Source organism: Rhinopithecus roxellana, chromosome 20, assembly GCF_007565055.1.
Source record: "Rhinopithecus roxellana isolate Shanxi Qingling chromosome 20, ASM756505v1, whole genome shotgun sequence".
NCBI lineage: Eukaryota > Metazoa > Chordata > Mammalia > Primates > Cercopithecidae > Rhinopithecus > Rhinopithecus roxellana.
In genome coordinates, this window is record NC_044568.1 from 65,966,821 (window position 1) to 65,984,106 (window position 17,286).

The 17,286-nt window shown below is 39.2% G+C and overlaps 1 pseudogene; it reads left to right on the forward strand.

The window, feature by feature from the left end:
- Nucleotides 1-14,477: 14,477 nt before the first annotated feature.
- Nucleotides 14,478-14,782, forward strand: LOC104654777 (annotated as a pseudogene).
- Nucleotides 14,783-17,286: the final 2,504 nt, after the last annotated feature.

The following is a 17,286-nucleotide window of genomic DNA, read 5'->3' on the forward strand; positions in this document are numbered from 1 at the left end:
CCATGATTCCGGTTTCTATGAGATGACCCTGGCCTCTGGGTTCTGGTAATGCCACTTCCTCGCTTTGTCTCTTCAGCCTAGTGAGGGTAGTGGCTTCCTGCTGCAGTTAACCTCACCATTCCCATTGGCTTCTCAGCGTCTCCCTGTAATTCCCTGCATTAAATTCCCTCATTTGTAAATTTGTGAATTGCTCTGTTTTCCTGTGAAACCCTGAAAGAACAAGCAATCTTTCTTTTACTATGATTATTATTATTTTGTTATTATTATTCCAATAGAATCATAGACAAACTTCCGCTAAAACAAAATCCCTGTCAAGCTATGATTACTTTCTGTCCTCCACCTGTCTGACTAGGAGGTGAGATCCAGCCACAAGCAGAAAGTTTACAGATAAAGAGACGAAGTTGACATGGCTATAACAATGGCATTAACCCTCTAAGAGGACTGACATAACATGTTTCAAACTTACAAATCTTCAACTTTTGAGGTTCTCCAGTATAAACATGAATTGAATAATAACATAAATACAATAGCTTTGTGAGTAGTAAGACTAAAAAAAAGAAAAAGGAGAAATTATTATGTAATTTCATAGGTAGATGAGACTAAGTCAACCTACAGATTCTGACCTTATCTTACTATTTTATTGGTTTATTTAAGGGGACTAGTTTAATATTTAACATCAAGTGAGTAGGTTCACATTACTAAAGGAAATGATGTGGACACTTTTAGCTTCAACATAAATTCCAAGATAAAGTCCGTCCCTAAAATGAGCCATAAATCCACCCTGTGCCAATCCAATTAGAACCATCTGGTGAGCAAACAGATAGGCACCATCTGTGTTTGAGAGCATCTTAGCTCTGCCATTCACCCAGAGCATCCACCTGCCCGGTCCCCAACTCTTTTTTTTTTTTTTTGGCTTCAACAAGAGAGATTTATTTCTTACAGTCTGGAGGCTGGGAAATCCAAGATCAAGGTGTCCACAAGGTAGGTTTCATTCTGAGGCCTTTTTTTTTTTTTTACATTTTAAATTTATACTTTAAGTTCTAGGGTACATGTGCACAATGTGCAGGTTTGTTATATATGTATACATGTGCCATGTTGGTGTGCTGCACCCATTAACTCATCTTTGGTCTATATCTCTGTTTTGGTACCAGTACCATGTTGTTTTGGTTACTGTAGCCTTGTAGTAAGTATAGTTTGAAGTCAGGTAGCATGACGCCTCCAGCTTTGTTCTTTTGGCTCAGGATTGTCTTGGCAATGTGGGCTCTTTTTTGGTTCCATATGAACTTTAAAGTAGTTTTTTCCAATTCTGTGAAGAAAGTCATTGGTAGCTTAATGGGGATGGCATTGAATCTATAACTTACCTTGGGCAGTATGGCTATTTTCACGACATTGCTTCTTCCTATCCATGAGCATGGAATGTTCTTCCATTTGTTTGTGTCCTCTTCTATTTCGTTGAGCAGTAGTTTGTAGTTCTCCTTGAAGAGGTCCTTCACATCCCTTGTAATTGGATTCCTAGGTATTTTATTCTATTTGAAGCAATTGTGAATGGGAGTTCACTCATGATTTGGCTCTCTGTTTGTCTGTTATTGGTGTATAAGAATGCTTGTGATTTTTGCACATTGATTTTGTATCCTGAGACTTTGCTGAAGTTGCTTATCAGCTTAAGGAGATTTTGGGCTGAGACGACGGGGTTTTCTAAATATACAGTCATGTCATCTGCAAACAGGGACAATTTGACTTCCTCTATTCCTAATTGAATACCTTTATTTCTTTCTCTTGTCTGATTGCCCTGTTTCAACGGCGTTCTCTTGAGAGATCTTTGGAAGTATTTGTAGAAAAGGTTTTGCAGTTCCTGTCCGGACATAACTGCTTTGATATGGAATAAAATAAATAATCAACTGAACCACCTGTACATTTGGCCACCTAATAAATATTCATAGGTACTACCCTCTGTGCCTACATACCTAAAATGAGAAAAACTATCTATGGAAGACACTACTGATTGGTTAGCCCAAAGTCATTCCTAACCCCTTGTCTTTTGCAGCCTTCCCACATAGAGACTGGGGTGGTAAATTCTTGCTTTCCCAGTAGCATTGGGCAGTGAGGGTGGCTTTGGGACTCATCTGGCTGTGAGGTGTAAGCAGATGTCTGCCAGAGCAGTGGGGATGGGACTTCTGGGGAAGCTGCTCATTTCTAGGTAGAAAGATATAGGCACAGAGGGCATGATTTTTCTCTCTTCTTCACCTTTTTTCCTTCTTTGGGCACACACATCATGGTTGATACCATAGCACTCATCGTGTAACCAATATGAAGAAAAAGTCAAGAATCTCAGCATCTTTGGCTCTGACATCATAGATAGAAAAGGCTTGGTTCTTTGATGACATTTTTGAGTATTGAATCAATGCCACCTAGACTTATTTGAAGGAAATAAAGCCTATTTGTTTAGCTTACTTTTTTTTTTTTTTTTTTTTTTTTGTGTGAGATACTGGGTCTCACTCTGTCACCCAGGCTGGAGTGCGGTGGCACAATCATAGCTCATTGTAACCTTGACCTCCTAGTGATCCTCCCACCTCACTAGGCTATAGCTGGGTGTGGTGGTGTGTACCTGGAGTCCTAGCTACTCAGGAGACTAAGGAGGGAGGATCACTAGGAGATCAAGTGCTCATTTCTAGGTAGAAAGACATAGACATTATATCATTGATTCAGCTCATTAGCACTTGACCTCCTGGTGATCCTCCCACCTCAGCCTCCCAAGTAGAGAGGACTACAGGTACACACCACCACCCCGCAGCTATAACCTGCTATTGTTGTTTCTATTCCTTGCAGCCAAATGGAGTCCTACCTGGTTGAAAAGACAAATTTATACTTATTATAAATGTGTCACATTCTATTATAATTGTTGGCTCTAGATGTAGTTTATAACAAACTCTTGATTGTGGTCTATGCTTTTATACAGATTTCTCATTTCTTATCTTTGCTCAGGGTTGATGATTTTTTTTTTTTTTTTTTTTTTGAGACAGAGTCCTGCTGTGTCACCAAGGCTGGAGTGCAGCGGCACAATCTTGGCTCACTGCAACCTCCACCTCCCGGGTTCAAGCAGTTCTCCAATCTCAGCCTCCCAAGTAGCTGGGACTACAGGCACGTGCCACCACACCCGGATAATTTTTTGTATTTTTAGTAGAGACAGGGTTTCACCATGTTAGCCAGTATGGTCTCAATCTCCTGACCTCGTGATCCGCCCACCTTGGCCTCCCAAAGTGCTGGGATTACAGGCGTGAGCCACCTCACCCAGCCAGTTGATAATCTTAATAGAGGTGAGCAGACTTTTTCTATAAAGGGTCAGATAGTAAATATTTTAGATTTCATGGGCCAATCTCTGTCACAGTTACTCAGCTCTGCTATTGTAGTGTGGAAGTAGTCATAGATAATATGTAAATGGTGAGAGTGGATGGGTTCCAGGAAAACTTTATGTACAAAGAAAGGCAGTTGGTCTATGTGCCATAGTTCGCCAACGCCTGATCTTAGTAAAGCCCACCTGAGAAAGTGAAAATAGCTCCAAATTTCTACAGGTCCTGAGCTTTCACCTAGAACTGACAGTGTCAGTCCGTTTTCTTTTCCTTCTTGCCCCATTCACCTGAGGGATCCTTAGGGAAGACTGATTGCAACCCCTCAGCTAAAACCAAATCAGAAGGAATTTAGAGTTCCCCTGGGAGAAGTATTTCCCCAGCATATACTGTTTGGAGAGTGGAGAGAATAGTATGAGGTTTCCCTCTCAACATAGATCTTCTTATAGAATAAAGGAGTCAGTGAAGGAGAACTTCCACTCTCCTCTCCCATTAGTGAATGTGAGAGACCTGTGATGGTTATTAGTCTTGTGAATATAATCAAATCTCAGTGATTCTGGTTCTATATGAATTGTGGATTTTCTCTTATTTTCCTTCCTACCTTTCCTTCCTTTCTTTTGGCCCTTGCATGTTCAAGTGATGCCAAGGAAATCCGAGGAGATGCAGCTCAATCTGTCACCTCTTCTCTCTTCATTAAGGCAGCTCTGATACAAGGAAGGGTGAGTAGGGGTTGGAATTATTAGCTAACATTGGATTGGGAGTTATTTGTGGATTGAAGTTACTATGTTATCCCTATTTCCTATTTCCATGGAATACTTTGTAAGTTCCCTGTCAGTGGTGGAAATGTGAATGAATTGCAGTTTCTTTTTCTATTATGGAACAGAGAAAGACCAAGCCAGTTTCACAAATCTTAATGTATTGTGAATGCATTAAAAACATTTTTTTAAGTTGTGGGTACATAGTATGTGTATATATTCATGGAGTACATGAGATATTTTGATACAGACATGCAATGTGTAATAATCACATCAGGGCAAATGGGGTATCTGTCACCTCAAGCATTCATCATTTGTGTTGTAAACAACCCACTTATATTCTTTAAGGTATTTTTAAACGTGCAATTATTTTTTACTATAGTCACCCTGTTGTGCTAGCAAATACTAGGTCTTATTCATTCTTTCTAACTATTTTGTTCGTATCCATTAGCTATCCCCACTTCTCTCCCACCCTCCCCACTACCCTTCATAGCCTCTGGTAATCATCCTTTTAGTCTCTATCTCCATGAATTCAATTGTTCAATTTTTAGCTCTCACAAACAAGTGAGAACATGCAAAGTTTGTCTTTTTGTGCATGGTTTATTTTACTTAATGTAATGACCTTCAGTTCCATCCATGTTTCAAATGACTGGATCTCATTCTTTTTTATGGCTGATTAGTACTCCATTGTGTACATACCACATTTTCTTTCCATTTGTCTGTTGATGGACACTCAGGTTGCTTCCAAATCTTGGCTATTGTGAATAGTGCTGCCATAAACATGGGAGTGCAGATATCTTTGATACACCGATTTCCTTTCTTTTGAATATATACCTAGGAGTGGGATTGCTGGGTTGTATGGTAGTTCTGTTTTTAGCTTTTTGAGGAAACTTCAAACTGTTTTCCATAGTGGTTGTACTAATTTACATTTCCACTAACAGTGTATGAGGGTTCTCTTTCCTCCATATTCTTGCCAGCATGTGTTATTGCCTGTCTTTTGGATATAAGCCATTTTAACTGGGGTGAGATGCAGTTTTGATTTGTGTGAATGCATTTTTTAAATGTTTAATTGGGAACCTCTTCTGATTTGATCCCACTGACATGCTGAGGAACCAATGAATATTTGGGCATGCAAAACATTAAATTCCCCTGCATTTAATTTTGATGTTCAAGTTGGAAAACCCAGAAATTTCCTTTAGGTGGATTCAGAATTTTCCTTTGGGGGGTTCACAAGAAAACCATCTTCCACAATCAGTGTAACTCCTTTAAGGGTGAAGTCATATAGCTGTACTTCTTTATATCTCTCTGCTGTTTGAGGAGTGATTTCTGGCTCTGTCTACGTATCTGCTTCTGGAAATATAAAAAGAGTGCAAAGTTGCCACGAAGGTTTGATTCACTGTCATTAAAGAATAAGAAGTAGAACCCGGGAGGCGGAGCTTGCAGTGAGCTGAGATCTGGCCACTGCACTCCAGTCTGGGTGACAGAGCGAGACTCCGTCTCAAAAAAAAAAAAAAAAAAAAAAAAAAAAAAAAAAAAAAAAAGAATAAGAAGTAAAACTAATGTAATGCAATTTCAGTGGATTCACAAGGAGAAAGTACATTTTGAGGGTCTCCAGATCACTGCAAATTTTATTTGCACAAGTACAGTTAGTCACAAGTACAAGAAAACACTTATAAATTTCTTTCTATCCTGATCAGTGTTTTTTTTTTTTTTTTTTTTTTTTTCCAGACAAGGTCTTGTTTTGTTGCCCAGGCTGAAGTGCATGGTGCAATCATAGCTCACTGCAGACTCAAACTCCTGGGCTCGAATTATCTTCCCACTTCACTTCCCCAAAGTGCTGGAATTACAGGTGTGAGCCACTGTGCCTGGCCCTGATCAGACCTTAAACAGGCTAAGGGGATGAGAAGAAGCTATAATGAACCTTCAAACTTTAACATGAAGCCCAAGACAATAGATCTCTGTCATTGCCAGATTATATGAAACTCAGATAGAATTGCCTGACCACTTCAGTTTGCTGGAGAGCAGATGGTATTCAATTCAACTAACTTTTATGGGGTTCCTGCCATTTTCCAGTTACAATGCTAGATATGGGGAAGCGCTAAGGTGAATGGGTTCTCATGAAATTCACAATCTATAGAACACAATATATAGAATCTTAAGAGACCCATGAACAAATAAATTACAACATGAGGGATAAATTAAGTATAGAGGTATGTTCAAAGTTATAGATGAGTGTGAATGAAGACATGGTTAAATTTTTCCGGGGAGGTAACAGAAGGCTAGTGGAGGATGTGATTTTGTGGGAGTTGGTGGGCGGGACCTGGGTGTGGGTAAACAAAAGTGAAAAACAGGCCTGGAAATAAAGGTTGCATTCTTTCAAAACTGAGTAGCATTGGATGGTCATTTTATGCTCTTTCCTTTGGGATTGCCACTTGGGACTTTCAACAAAGGAGGGAAACTCAATTAGACCACCTCAGATGTCATACAGAACACTGACTTGGCACCGGAAGATCTGTACTTATGTCCTAATTCTTCAATTTAACAAGCTTTGTGGCCTTGGACAAATTGGCTGACATTTTTGAGCTTCAGTTTTCACCTCCGTAAAATCATGCAGTTGGACCCTCCTACTGGTCCTCAAACCTTTGTGTCTTGCATTCTATCAATGTTTGAACTCTGTCCTTACAAGCCAGTTTCATCCCCACTCTGATCGCTCCTCCCTCCAACCAAAGAATAAAAGGAGCAGGCAAGAAAGCTCCTTTTCCAAGCATGACACTTACATGCTTACAGGCCATCTATAGCCCTTTTCATAATTTGTGCTTTTCAATTTTTTTTCTGGGATTTAAGTTTTAGAGAGTAAATTTTATCATGAATCTGCAATTGTTCTAAAAACCTTGCAGCTTACTTAACCTAGTTTGTTTTCCTGTTTATTGAGAATCCTTCTAGCATCTTGCCCTGTGTTCCTCTTGAACACTCAAAATCATGGGCCCTAACTTCATTCATCTACTCCTTTTCCAGTTCAGAAAGCTCAGGCGGCAAACTGAAAAAGGGAATAACATGCACATTGGAGCTATAAATAGCAATTGTACAACTGATTGTAAATACCAAAGGCTAAAGACGTAAGTAGTAATCAAATAGCCTTCCCTTTGGGACAGCTGCAGGAAGAAGTAGTCCACAGCCTTCAAGGCAAAAAACAGCCTGCAAGCCCAGGTCATAAACCTTCTGTTTGCACTGGATTGTTAGGGGAAAGATTTCTGGTGCCTGGCATTGCATCTGACCACAATGGTTGCACAGCAGCTACCGACTGAGGAACAGACAACTGAAGCAGAAACTCTGGGTTTGACCCTGAGCTTGGCCACTCCCAAAACTTCTCTGCACCCCAGTGTTTTCAGATGGAAGATCAGAAATAATGACTCCTGCTTCACAAGGTTGACGTGAAGATTTCATGTAGATGTTGTTTGAAACCGAGTTTTGGAAAAATATTCAAGAAGTGGTGGAGGCCGGGCACAGTGGCTCACACCTGTAATCCCAGCACTTTGGGAGGCCGAGGTGGGCAGATCACTTGAGGTCAGGAGTTCAAGACCAGCCTGGCTAACATGGTGAAACCCCATCTTTACTAAAAATACAAAAATTAGCCAGGCATGGTGGGACATGCCTGTAATCTCAGCTACTGGGGAGGCTGAGGCAAAAGAATCTCTTGAACCTAGGGGGTAGAGGTTGCAGTGAGCTGAGATTGCACCACTGCACTCCAGGCTGGGTGACAGAGAGAGACTCCGTCTCAACAAAACAAAACAAAACAAAAAACAAATGGTGGAGAATTTCTAGTTGGCTGACCATAGCTACTCAGGCAGTTAAGACCAGGTTTTCAGTTGTGAGACATCCCAGGAATTTATGTATTTATGTATATGAACATATACACACATATGCATATATATGAGATCAAAGGGCTTGGAAAAAAGGATAAATAAGGATATGCTATCTAATTGAATAAAATTCTCTAAAATCCTGTTAGATCTGCTAAATCAGGGGGCAAGGAGAAGTAATAGTTATTTCTCCTTTTAAGGAAGATAAAAATCCTGATTTAGTTTTCTGAGATTTGGAGTCTCCTTCCATCAGCTTCCCCACAGCCCCGGCTCTCATTCCCCAAAGCAGTGAGAACAGAGTTCTCAGCCTCTACATTGATGATTTATCCCGGTCACAGAGGGGACACCCAGCTAACTGAGGTTAACAGCTTTCTCGGTTTCATTTCAAAAAGACATTAGCATGGAGGCTCAATGAAATGCTGATATGCCAAATACTGATTCATTCACCTGCAGAGTTCACTTTAAGGCAGGGACCTATTTGACAGGCAGGGCTGAGCTCCCAGCCTTTTCCTAAAGGGCAATCCCATCATTCATCTTCCAGTGCTAAATTACACCTGACACTTCACTGAAGACGTCAGGTGCACTCACCCAACTGCAATAAGCCTGATGCAGAAGAGGTTTGGAAATGACAAAAGTCATTTTTGAAAATAACATGACTAATTCAATTGTGGGTGGAAATATCTGTGGTGTAAAATATTCCCAGGCAGAATGCACACATTTGTTTTTGTGTTATGGGCAGGTCTTTTCTCTGGCAATGGGGAATCTCTATGTTGTGCATCACTACCTGAGCTACATGCCCCGTGACCTGTCCTTAGATTTGGCCTAGTCACTAAAGAAGCTCCAAGCTTTTCCATCATCCGGGCCTTCCCTACTCTAGTCTCCTTCCACATTTGCAGGAAAGATGGTTCAAAAGCTACAAAGTCATGCGCTCTTACTGCTCCTCTACAGAATTTTCTGCGGAGAGGTTCAAGAATAGGCACAGGGGAAGCAGAAGACCCATCCCCTACATTAAGCAAAGTCGTGAAGCACTTTAGCATGGCCCTTAACTTGTTATCAGGCCCCAGGGATGCTTTGGTGAAAGAAAAGAAAGAACAAAACAAAACAAAACAAACCCAAAACCTTGACAAGTGAAACCAACTAGCTTCCTAATGGTCCCATCCAGGAATTTAGTGGGTGCAGGGAGTTGCTGGTCATTTATCTGATGCTGTATGAAGAGAGCACATGAGGCTTTAGCCTGGCCAGAGCTCACAAGAACTTTGGAGGGATGAGGGGAAATGTTTTCTCTAATTCGGAAAGTCTTCATTGAGTATGTGCTAGGTGTTGAGGACACTGCAGTGAACAGGCAGACACAGGGGTCTTCTCTCATGGGGCCTCAGGTCTCACTTGGGAGACTTGAGCTTAAAAAGAGCTAAGATGATTGACCTGCTGGGCAGTGCCCAGCACCTCTTATGTGCTTAATAACTGTTGAATGAAGAAATTGTAAATAGGGTAAAAGTAAATGAGCTGAACATTATTAAGCGCCTCTCTGGCCCAGATTCTATGCTAGGCCCTTTCCATTACATTATCTAATTCAGCACAAAATGAACAGTTAAAGTCAAGGTCAGACTCTGGCACATGGCTTCTGAGACAGTCTCTTTCATGGCATACACATGAGAAACAGTTCTGTTTAGTGGAAAGACTCCAAGACTAGGTGTCCGTAAAATCTGGGTTTAGTAACTCTGACATTACTAAAGGTATAGTCTTGGGTAAGGATTTGTCCCATCTGAGCCTCAGTTTCCACATCTATAATTCAGGGATGATGATACCTCCCTTACAAGGTGGTCATGAGGAATGGATGAGATGAATATGAAATGGCTTTGATTATAAATAAGATCCTGCTGTCTGTAAAAGGAAAATCATATTTTACCCATCCACTTTTTAAGAGCTCATGTTGCTTCTAAACAATTAAATTTTACATGATTTCAATAATTCTAACAAAAAAAAATTGAAACAATATTAAGTTTGACCTGGCAGCTATCAAAATGGTATTTGGAGACATTTCATCAGAAAGATTCCTATAATAAGCCAAGATTCACTTAAGATGATTATTTGTCCTGTTTTCATCACATATTTGGGGAAATTACTGATACCTAAATAGTTACTCACTTAAGTAGACATTAAATTCTTTCTTTATAAAGAAAGAATTCTTTATTTATAAATTCTTCTTTATAAATTTATTTTTTATTTATAAAAGAATTCTTTATAAAGAAATAATTCTTCATCAATTCTCTTTGCTCCTTCAGCATTTCTATGAGTTTCTTTGGATGAATTAAAATTTTGGAGCAACACAGGAGCACAGCATTTCAATTTTTTTTTTTTTTTTTTTTTTGAGATGGAATCTTACTCTGTTGCCCAGGCTGGAGTGCAGTGGCAAGATCTTGGTTCACTGCAACCTCAGCCTCCCAGGTTCAAGCAATTCTCCTGCCTCAGCCTCCCGAGTAGTTGGGATTACAGGCGCCCGCCACCACATCTGGCTTGTTTTGTATTTCTAGTAGAGACAGGGTGTCACCATGTTGGTCAGGCTGGTCTCAAACTCCTAACCTCAGGTAATCCACTTGCCTCGGCCTGCCAAAGTGCTGGGATTACAGGCGTGAGCCAACACGCCAGGCCTCTTTTTTTTTTTTTTAATTAAAAAAAATTTTTTTTTTTGTAGAGATGGGGGTTCTTGCCAAGTTGCCCAGGCTGGTCTCGAACTCCTGTGTTCAAGCAATCCTCTTGCCTAGGCCTCCCAAAGTGCTGGGATTACAGGCATGAGCCACTATGCCCAGCCTCAGATTCTAACTAAATGAAGAACAATCCAATTTAATGACAGCATGACTTTTTTGGGGGCAGGGGAACAGAATCTCACTCTGTCACCCAAGCTGCAGTGCAATGTCATGATCTCGGCTTGCTGCAACTTCTGCCTCCTAGTCTTAAGCCATCCTCCTGCCTTAGCCTCCCAGGCGGCTGGGCTATAGGTGCACATCAGCGTGTCCATCTAATTTTTGTATTTTTGTAGAGACAGGGTTTTGCCATATTGTCCAGGCTGTTCTTGAACTCCTGGGCTCAAGCAAACCTCCTATCTCGGCCTTCCGAAGTGCTGGGATTACAGGCGTGAGCCACTGTGCCCAGATGACAGCATGACTTTAAGAGCACTTTCCCCAATCAGTGTTTTAACACTTAAAATGAAAATTGTGTATAACAATTTTTCTAGTAATTATTTGTTCTTCTTTTAGTCATTAAAAGATGTTGTGTTGCTTATATTTAATTTTATTTTCTATTTTTATTAACTCTTTTTGTGCTCTAACTGCCTTGGTTTGTGATACTTCCCATGTCAAGATTTGTGAATTCTGTACTTTCATTTTCCTTCCCCCAGATCATCAGTGAAGTGGTTGTGGGATGCCAAAGTGGGCATGGGTCCTCACGAATGCAGTGGACACTGTCTCCTACCTAAATATAAGGGACCAATGTTTGTCACTGCTCTTTGTTTATGGTCCTTGAGCCAATTTTCAATCTATGTGACCATGCACATATTCTACCCAATTTGAATTAATTTTGTAAGTGGAAATTCATGGAGTAGTGTATCAAATGCTTTAGTAAAATCCATATATATTACCTCTAGTGCATTCCCTTCATCCATTAATCTTGTAATGTGATTTAAAAGAGTGATCACATTTGTCTGGAATGATTTGTCCTTTATCCATCCCCAAAGCTGCCTCCTGCTCTTGGCTCTATTATCCTCTCCATCCTTTCAGTTTTTCCCTCTTCACATCTGATTCATTATAGTGTTAGACACAGGGTTTATATTTTAACAGATGATAATTACTGGTAACACTTTTCTTTCTGTTTAGAAAATATTTAAGGTTTTCAAGTAATCTTTAAAATGTGGATTATTGAAAATGTCTACTGACTTACTGACTGTTAAATTTGCAAGCAAATTGCTTTAATACAATCTCTTTACTTTAAGCGATGATTCTGAAAACATTTTCCCAGGCCTTATTTTCTTTTAAAATAAGTTTTGTTATGAACCATAAAACAGCATTTAAGCTGTCTTTCCTGTTCTGTTTGTTTGAATTGTTTTTTCCAGCCTCCTATTTCCCCTTCTGCCTGGGAAAGATGTGTACAGTATTATGTAAATTAAGGGTGATAATAAGTATGAAATTATTGCTGTAATACTAATATATCCACTATGAATGACTACATTTATTTGCAAAAAAAACTTAGTAAATGTTTCTCTATATGTATTAGATCAATTTGCCTGCCTTCTAAACATACTTCTAAACTTTTAGTTTGGGGTAGATTCTTTTTCTGAAGAGCTCAAATGTTATATACCAAATCAGTAAATTTAGGGTAATAGCTAATTCAAAATATAAGATGTTTTCAGAAGAGGAGAGAGAGCAGGAATGAAAGGAATAATATAACATAAGAAAAGAATGATAAAATCAGAGATGCAGGTACGTAACAGGTAAAAGAGCACGCAATAAGTTGTGGAACTTTAGAATCCTAAGTACAGTTAAGGTGCTGTGGGGCTTCCTTTCAAAAGATGTAGAGGCTCAAATATAGACTAATTCTTTGAGATCAATTCCTTGACCCACAGTTCCAATGCAAGTGACTTCTCACCTGTCATCAAAATCATTGTCCAGCTTTTCTTCTGTGTACAACCAACACTCCATTTAGGAAAGTTAGTGGGAAGGAGGACAGAGAATACTGCTTTTCAACTTGCTGCTCGGTAGGTAAAGGGTGGTAAATGCTGAGCCAAGGCCCACAAGGATATTTTAGCATTCGCTCCATGGTTACCTACCAAAGACCCTGAAAAGATATCGCTTACAGAATACATGCAGTGAGAATGGGTCAGCGCCTTATAAAATGATGGGGTGAAATAAACTTCATTCAAGTCAAGATCTTAGAACTTTATATTAAATCAGATTCAATTTAGTAACTTAAATTTGTGAGGGTGACTAGTATATTTCAATAGGATAGTCTGTAGGGGTTTATTGAATGCCATTGAAATGCTAATCAAAGACTTGGTTCAACCTGTACTCATACATTAGAACACTGAATAGAAGACCACTATTAGACAATAAAAATGGTTATAAATTTTTTCCAATTTTATCTCCATGTGGATCTCTACCTTCTTCCTCCTATAATAAACACGTTCATTGTAGAGCAAAAATCAACTTGTACCCAAGAAACACGCAGCCTCACATTGATACGTGAATGTCCATTCATTTGGGTAGGAATGGCAAGTATTTATTACTGGGAAAGAAGAGACGCATACAAAATTAAGTGAATATGCATGAATAAGTCACAATGCTTATATGACATTAATAGGAAGAAGTTGAGTTATGTCTGAAAATGTATCTTGCTGTGTACAAGCATCTATGTTTATTCTACATAAAGCATCTGTGCTGAGGACTTAGGAGGCTTTTATTACTAGTGTTCTATTTTTTAAGGAAATATTAACAATCATTTTCAAATACATAGAGTTCTAGGGAGAATATATACATTATGTATGTGCCTTAAAATTAAATCATTTTTCCTGGCTTTTAACATTTGAATGATAACCTGGATGACAGGTTGATGGGTGCAGCAAACCACCATGGTACATGTATACCTATGTAACAAATCTGCATCTTCTGCACATGTATCCCAGAACTTAAAGTATAAAGAAAATTTGAATGATAAAGCCCTAAATAGCTCAGGGTGTGAAGAAAGCCTTTTATCTTCATGTCTCTGCTGCCCCTTTTCCTCATCTGTACTAATGAGAACCTAAAAGAAACAGGTCTGAAATTGGGATATTATTATTATTAGATCGGTAGTGCGGGATTGTGATTCCTTAGGAAGCTGAAAATTGAGAGCTGCGCTGAAAGGGAAGTAGAACAGGTGCACATAGTCATCTCTACTCCCTGAAATATGAAGATCCCATTGATAGGAAATTTGACTCAAGGAAACATTCAAGCTACTAACTTGAATTTTCTGTTTTAAAGATCATAGTCTATGATCTATGGCTCCCTTTTCTTTGAATTTTCCTTCCTCCTCCCTTTTAATGTCTAGTGAGCCCCTGCTATATGCCAGATATTGGGCTACATGGTGGTAATATAGAGCCTCACAAGCCACGGTCCATGCCTCAGGAATGTGTGCTCCTGTAGGAGGGACAAACAAGTACATTGAAGCAGAGTCAGTGGTGCACTAAGTGTTAGGCTGGAAAGGTTGTGGAGTGCTCTTGGGACACAGAACAGTGGCAGCTAACTCTCTCTAGGGGCAGGTTGGTGAAGTTCTTTAGAAGAAATGATACATTTTTGAAAATAAGTAGGAATTAGCTAGAGTAGGGGTTCTTAACCTGTCATCCACTGATAGCCAAGGATAGGGTTCAATGTGTTTATGAATGTTAGATGGGAAAAAAATCCACCTTTATTTTCATTAATATTGAACTACAGTTTAGCATTTCCTTCTGTTACAAATGTAGAAAACTGGCCAGCTATGCTGCTGCCACTGTCACTATGGCCCATTACAAAGCTGCCAACTCTAAGTGTGAGCCGTTCCGGAGGTACTTGGAGAAGTCAGGTGTGCTGGACACGCTGACCAAGGTGTTGGTATGAAGAACCAGAGAAACCTAACAGTGCTTTGGATTTCTTAAAGCATCACTTAGGAGCTGCTACCCCAGAAAATCCAGAAATAGAGCTGCTTCACCTAGAACTGGTCAAAATGAAAGAGAAATATAAAGCTACTGTAGAAAAAAATAAAAAAACTGAAAGCACAGCTTGCTCAGTACGAACCACCTCAGGAGGAGAAGCGTGCTGAATAGGATTCTTCTCAGTTGAAAAGACATGGAAAAACGGTTTTGTATGACTTGAATACTTTGTATAGTATGTAATCTTTTCTGAACGGATGCTATAGAACTCTTTTAATATGTTTAATTCACCTATCACACTCTGTTATAAACACATAGAATCATCAATAAAAACTCAATATAACTTTCTTTGGGTCTTAAAGCAGGAGAATCCGAAGTAAATCCTGAAAAAAAAACTTAACACAGCCATCTAACTCCTTACCTTAAAAAGCCATTCTGTTCATTAGTCTGATTAGGAATGACGGCACTGGTTGTATGTTAGCCAAGGCAGTTTAGCATGGAGCTATTCTTTGGTGTAGTTCAGGACATGAACATAGGTACAGTCATTCTTCTAAGGTGACACTGTTGTGTACATTCCCTATAGGCAGCTGGAGAGATCCGTGTGACACAAGATGCTTTTGTACGGGTTCCCATGAATCTTCTGCTCTTGTTTGTGTAACATGGAACAAATAACTCTTCTTTGCCACCACTTTGCCTTAGATAATTGTGTGTGTGTGCCAGTTTGAACTCTGATACCACATTTTCCTTCTATGCAATCATGCCTTGTTTGATAATCTTGCATTGCTTTGCTCTGAGCTTTAGTGGGTCCTAGCTGCACACTGACCTTTCTGTGCTGTTTTTCAATTTGCCTAATAACAGCAGTTACCCTGATTGTAATTTATGTAACTTTAAACAGGATCACACTGTACCCCCTGCCTGCCTTATTTGCTTATTGAGCATAGAACAGAGGCAATATACAACTCCGGGTTCACACACAAGCTGGGATGAGAAGAGGAATGAGCCATATATAGTGGAAAATCATAGTTTGTAGGTATAATTATATAGTGCTTGTTTCCCTCAAAGTATTTTTCGAGCCCTGAATTCATTTTATCTTCATTATCCCTATGAAGTAGGTGGGGACAAGTATAAGGGGAAGTTGGGTGCTGAATTTTTAGGCCAAAGACTGATGTTAATACAAATCATTCACTAACTGTAGAGCCTTGGGCATATCAGTGAACTGCTCTGAGATTTACTGTCTCCATCTGTTTAATGAGAAGAATATCCATGATGCTTACCTCACAGGGCTGTTGTGAGGGTCAAATGAGAATGTACGTGAAAGATACGTAAATGGTAAAGCACTATATTCTTGTTTGTTAGTCTTTTTTCCTTTCTTTGGGTAGACCTACAGTCGGATGTTTTGTTTTATTAATCACTCATTTTCCTTATTGATAGACCATCATTTTATAGTCCTATTCCTATTTCATGTATTCTCTCCCTGTTGTTAGAGAACCTATCTTTGTTTCTGGTCAAAACACACATAGAAAACAAAATGATCCAATGAAAACTGGTTTAACTAGCAAAAGCCTTTGCACCTGTTGGAAACTATGACCAAGTCAATTATAACGGCATTTAAATCAGTCGTGTTAGTAGGAATGTGGCAAAGACTGGTACCACTTCTAGTCACAAGTTTGCTTTTGGAGGGGGGCCAGATACTATTGGAAGAACATTCGCTTGAATAGATTTCTCTTTTACCAATTTGAGTGCCTCCTACATGGGCAGCAGTGGACTAAGTGCCGGGTGTGATAAAGAGGAATGACTTAATTACGAGACATGTATATAATCAAATACAGTGTGAGTTAGGACCTGTGACAAACCATTATAATAAAACATGGCCCCATGAGGGTTTTGGAAGAGAGAGAGACTTGGCTTCTTTAGTTGGTATGACAGTTGGTAGATACAGGTCGAAATTTTTTTTTTGTGGCATCCAATCCTCATGTGCTTTTTACTCATTGGATTAATATTAATATTTCTGTCAGTAAGCCAGGTGACTGTGACTGTCTTTTGTGCCATCCTCTTTGAACAGAATGGCAACATGTGGGTTGGATAATCACACTTCTAGGTGAAACTGACTTGCTTAAACTGCTGTACCAGTTAGTTTAATCTATTTAAGCTATTTAAGAATTCAGGATCAGCGTAGCCTACAGAGGTCCTCTTCAGCATTTCTGTCAAGGATTTGGATGAAGACAATATACAAGAAGATGCTTGATGGAAGAGAAGATGGATTCCATCAGTTAAGCTCCTGCTATGCTTCAGCTGCTTTGTCTATAAAATATCGACTTCACATCTTGCCTACCTCACAAGGTTGTTGTAAGAATCAAATTAAATATAATGGATGTAAAAGTGAAAAAAATAAATGTAGAAAACAAGCTACAGGAATATTAACATACTGGTGACAACGTCACCAATAGAAATCATAGCTATTTTCATATCTCATCCATATCAGATATTGCAGGTATTTCAAAATATCCCTTACACTCATCACTGCTTTAAAATTATAGTAGTAGAACCACCACTGGACTTTATTAATGTATTAACAGAAACTATACATATTATCATACCGAATATTGGTGTTTATATTTAATTGATTTTAATATTTTGACAGCTGAATTTCAATATAAATTGATTTTCTTTGTAATTCT